The sequence below is a fragment of the Centruroides sculpturatus genome, unplaced genomic scaffold (assembly GCF_000671375.1).
Source record: "Centruroides sculpturatus isolate CEXI.00-Female unplaced genomic scaffold, Cexi_2.0 scaffold501, whole genome shotgun sequence".
NCBI classification, from domain to species: domain Eukaryota; kingdom Metazoa; phylum Arthropoda; class Arachnida; order Scorpiones; family Buthidae; genus Centruroides; species Centruroides sculpturatus.
The window spans coordinates 45,723-51,280 of record NW_019384766.1 but is presented as its reverse complement, the minus strand read 5'-3'; the positions used below and the strand labels follow the sequence as shown (position 1 = coordinate 51,280).

Sequence of the window (5,558 nt, the reverse complement as noted above, 5' to 3'; positions counted from 1 at the left end):
AAAAATTTGCATGTCCAGTTGACCAGTGTCTGATGAATGTGCATGTAAATTTATTGCCTCCAATTTTTCAGAGGAATAATGTTTTCGGGCATATGGAGATGCCTATTACAGTGATTGGGTTAATTTTTTTTTTGTCAGTTAAAGCTCAAGTAGAGTACTTTATATATTAAATGAGTTTCATTTCAAATACAAACAAATGCAGTTTTCTTATCATTCATAATAATCACAAATGGGGTACACATATACTTATTTCCATTGGGAAGATATGATATTCTTAAAAGTTTTGTGAAAAGATTTTAAGTTGCTAAATTGGTAATTTTTAAATGTAAAAATATAAAATTTTTTAAAATAAAACACTGTATAGGATTTTTATCAATAACGATTTTAATGGGACAGAAGATAAACAGGCTTTTTTTTATTCATTTATGTTATAATTATGCATTTCAGGTCTCTTTATAGACTGTTTAAATAAAATAAAACAATATTATGATATAATATATAAAAATTATTATTTACAATAAATACTACTTACTCATTATGCTGCATTCTGACATTTAGACAGCATTTTAATTTTAAATGATTATTATACAATTCTTAATTTTTCTTTTTTATACTATTTACTTCTATTTTGCTTTGTTGTACTTTATTCATTGTATTTTATGTATTTTATTGGGGTTTTATTGTTAATGAAGAGGAAAAAATCTAATGTTGCGAGACTTTTCCTATTGTAATTGAAAGTAAATAAATAAATTTATTAAAAAAAAAAATAAGTTTAAAATTAAAATGTCATCTAACTGTCAGAATGCAAAATTTTGTATAATGAGTAAGTAGTATTTATTGTAAGTAGTAATTTTTTATATTATATTAATATAATACAGTAGAGCATCAATTATCCGAACCAATTGGGGACTGGGATTTGGAAAATCAGTTTTTTAGATAACTGAGTATGTACAAAAAAATATATTAACCTATCCCATGTTCAAACTTGTTTAAATCCTGGCACGTCCTTAAGTACCCTCTCATGGTCGCAGCCACTGCTGCCAGCTAAAACACGCACACCAACAAAAATAATATTGGAGTAGCCCAAGACATAGTCAAAGATTGCAGCGCCACAGAACTAGTGGAAATTTAAATTTGCTGACTGGAAAGCTTTCGGTTAATTCACGTTTCAGTTGATCGATATTCAGATAATTGATGCTCTACTATAGTAATATTTTATTTTATTCAAATAGTCTGAAGAAGGGCCAGCAAAGTCTACTGGCCAAAAATGCATAATTATAACATAAATAAATAAAATAATTCAGTTTATCTTATGAGTTATGTCTGTTCTATTGAAATTGGTATTGATAGTGTTTTACCTTAAAACATTTTATTTTTAAAGAAATTCATATTTTACATTACAATTTTGTTTAAAAATAATTAAATAATATTAGGAAATGATTATTTACAGGCCCTGAGGATTTTTCTAGACAAATTGGAAGTTATCCACAACAGGCAAGCAGCTTTTTCTTCATACTTGGCTCTGAGGCAGGTGTACCAGGAAATTGTGATGTATGTCCTAGCTAAAGTAGGCTAAATAATAAGCAGACTTATTGTAATAATAATATGATGAAAATCTGACAGCCATATGGCTTATTTAAAAAGTATTCTAAACTATTAGATATATTCTTCTTCAGCACTTTAAGCTACAACTTATAGTATAATAATACAGTTAAATTATGTTATTTAACACAACGTTTTGTAATATATATGAATTTAATGATTTTATATTTACAGTATTAGTAATTATATTTATTGAGTTTCACTTTCTGGTCATTTATATAATTATGAAAAACAATATTTTGTACAAATGTGAGAATATTAATTATTTATAATTGAAGCAAAACAAAAATTTAGCCAGAAATCTTGTGCTTTCCAATATAAATTAAAATAATGAATGCTTTTTAAACATTATTCAACCCTTGAATAATTTTATGAATAAATATTTACTTATAAAAATTTTTTGTAATGTTAATAAAATCTTAATTTTTATTGCATTTAAACAATCAATTTATTCATTAAGTTCAACACCAAAACAAGCAAAAATGTTTCTAAAAGTCTAATGTTTTCAGTCTATTTACCATCTTCAAGAAATTCAAACCCAAACATTTAAAAATTGGAAAATGTTCCAATGTAACATTCTTACAAAATAAAAAATTCACAATAGTTAATATTAAATAACAACAAATAAATGTCATAAATATATAAATTAAATATAATCTGTGATAAAACACTATCATTAACAAATTAATAGCCATAAACATTTATACTAGGCCTGGACAGTGAACATATTCTCAATAGATGAGGATTGAAGATAGAGACAAAGAGTTAAACAGGATATCACAGATAGCAAACAAACATACTTGTATATAAGAAGCAACTACTTGGATACTATTCAGCATCTCATAAAAGCACATTATGGTAATGGGGGTTGAAACTCCAAACAAATGTGTCTTTTGAAATATATTTAAATTTACTTATTCAGCCAGGATGGCTTGAATACATAAAGCTGTTGGGATCTTATGATTTTAATAGTGTATATGTTGCAGTCAAAACCTGTTTTTAGTTAGAACATGTTTTAACTAGTTGAAACTAGTTTATACTGGATGTCTCTGTTAAAATTCATTTTGTCTAGTTAAAACTAGTTTTAACTCAAATTCATTTTTGACTAGCAGTAAATTCTAGTTTTAACAAACATTCAGTATATAAACTAATTTCAACTAGTTAAAACGCATCCTAACTAAAAACTGGTTTGACTGCAACATATAGAGTGATTCGGGGTAAGATGGTAAGCGGGGGAAGATGCCTAAATTTTTATACTTTCAAACGGTGACATCACATATTTTCATGTATTTGTATGATGAATCATTGGGCCAATATTGAGTGCGGAAAGCTGTAGTTGGCTACTGCTACCTCATTTTCTACATTTGAGAAGAATTAAAGCAAGATAACAACGAAGTTTTTGTTGTGTTTCTAGAGTAATTTTAAAATTAAAAGTTAAAATAGAATTTATTAAAAATTGCAAAAAACAATTAATCTGTGATGTAGTTAAGGTTCTAAAGTTTTCATTGTCAGCTACCGCCGATCCTGATCGGACATGCTAGAACACGTGACTCCACTAGAACACATTTTTCTTGGGGTAACATGCCTACTTTTTGTTAATTGAATTCCAATATGCCTATTTTTAATAAATTTTTGTTTTCTTGTTTTATTGAGGATATGCATAGAAATTATATAAGAACTTCTCAAAAAGGTTTATGGACTGAAAAAAGCTTTCAGCTAGCCATAGAGCATGTTAGAATGGGCGGAAACTTAATAATACTTATACTGTGCTGTTATACTTACTATGAAGTACTTTGTACTACATATGCAATAAATTAAATTTGGTTAAGATATTCGAAAATTAATTTTATGCAATTATATTTGTGAGGGTGCGATGCCAAATGCCTAATGGCATTTGCCATCTCACCTGGATACTTGGGGTGAGATGACTAAAATGCCAGACAGTGAAAAAGTCCTCATTGCAAACACAATATACAATTATTTTTCATATACTCCAAAGTTTTATTTGAAAAACATACTCAACAACATGATATTTTCGCTAGAGTCCTCCAAAACCCAAATTATTGCTATAACTTTATTTATTTTCCCCAAACATATTTATGTAGCTAAAATTAGTTTTAACAAATGTTTAAAGTTAAAACTACTTTTATCTAAAATCAAAACATGTACAGCAGTAAATTAACTAGACAAAACCTGTTTTGTCTAGTTAAAACTAGAATTTACTGCTAGTCAAAAATGAATTTGAGTTAAAACTAGTTTTAACTAGACAAAACGGGTTTTAACAAAGACATCAGTATAAACTAGTTTCAACTAGTTAATAAAATGCGTTCTAACTAAAAATGGGTTTTGACTGCAACATATAAACAAAATCTCAGTCTACATATGGTTAAGAAATGGTAAGGACAAAATCCTAGATAAACACAAAACCCAGGATATACGTAATACCAACAGAATACAATAGCTTAGGGAATAATACACCATATGTAAGATATATCAGCAGGAATTTTGTTCAACAGCTCTACAGACATGAATATGATACTCATAACTGTTGAAATAATGCATTACTGGCTTGTTATACTAATGCAGAAGATAATTAGATCCTATGGAATAGCACTAGAGTAATCAGAAGCATAAGGTCACCACATGTCTGAATTATGATGGAAAAATCATAATTTATAGGTTGAAACTAAAGAATTTGTACCATAATGCAAGGGATGCAGAGTCACTCTTTACAACATGGAAGTTTGACATAAGTTATATATCTTCCTGAAGAATTCATCATCATAAAATGTCTGGGCCTTGGATATATATAATTTTAATTATAGTTATTAATTTGTTGATGTTTTATCCTAGGTTATATTTAATTTAATATATACAGTAGATCATCAATTATCCGACTCAGTTGGGGACTGGGGTTGGTTGGATAACTGAAAAAAACGGATAACCGAATAGTATGAAAAAATACATTATTAGTATAGTATATTAGTATATCGCTATTAACCTACTTCACGTTGAATTTTCATCGATGTTAAGCCTAACAAAAGTTTTTAAAAATAATAATCTTTGCTATTGTATCGTTAAAAATTATTTTAAAATTATTTTATTGCTCATAAAACAAACAACCACTTATAAATAGAAAATTAAGCCTCGTTTAAATACTGGCCTCCCTTTCATAGTCAAGCCATGTTGCCAGCTAAAACACGTAAACATTTAACAAAAATAATATTAAAGTAGCCAAGACATAGCCAAATATTGTAGTGCCATTTCACTAGCGGACATTTGAAATTTGCTGACTAGAATGGTCGGTTAACCGATGGGATGGTTGATCAGGGGTCGGATAATCGATGCTCTACTGTATATATTTACGACGATTACTGGTTGCTGTTTATATTAACCATTTCAAATTTCAAAAGATATTTTAATTTGAATGTTATCTTTGAACCTCTTCTGATTTTGAGTGTTCATATTTTCCAAAGATAGTCTCTAAATAGGCTGGAAACATTAGACTAGAAATATTTCTCTTTCTATTGAACTTTTAAACTAATTTTTACCCCAAATTCAAAATATTATTTAATAAAAACAATTGCGATGTTAAGAAAAAACATGAGAGGTTACTTATGGTTATTTTTTCTAAAATTTATTATTAAGGAAATCCAAAAATATATGGCACTAGCTGCAAGGACCTGCTTCGCTGGGTTTTTATTTGTTCGTACATTTGTACATAATATAGTTTTTTTTATATATAAAAGACTGTTTTTCTAAGTAATCTAGAATTTTGCTGCAAGGACCCGCTTTGCTGGGTTTTTAAAAAGTAACGATAGTGAAGATTAAGATAATTACATTATAGCCAATCTTACCCGTTTTCACAGAATGCAAGAATTAGGTCCCCCGTTTCCAGATTAATTACAGACCTGGTCCCGATTCTATTTCTGAACGTCTGTTCACGTCAAGTCAAA

The 5,558-nt window shown here is 28.3% G+C and overlaps 1 protein-coding gene across 2 annotated transcripts in view; it reads left to right on the top strand.

Moving 5' to 3' along the window:
• Positions 1–1,429: 1,429 nt before the first annotated feature.
• LOC111628919 (MAPK-interacting and spindle-stabilizing protein-like) overlaps positions 1,430–5,558 on the top strand; it is a 16,067-nt gene continuing 11,938 nt past the window's right edge. Inside the window, exon 1 of one of the 2 annotated variants that reach the window (XM_023372778.1) lies at positions 1,430–1,551. The gene's annotated coding sequence lies outside the window, so the exon portion shown is untranslated. The remainder of the gene's footprint in view (positions 1,552–5,558) is intronic. The other variant, XM_023372779.1, reaches the window with a different exon arrangement.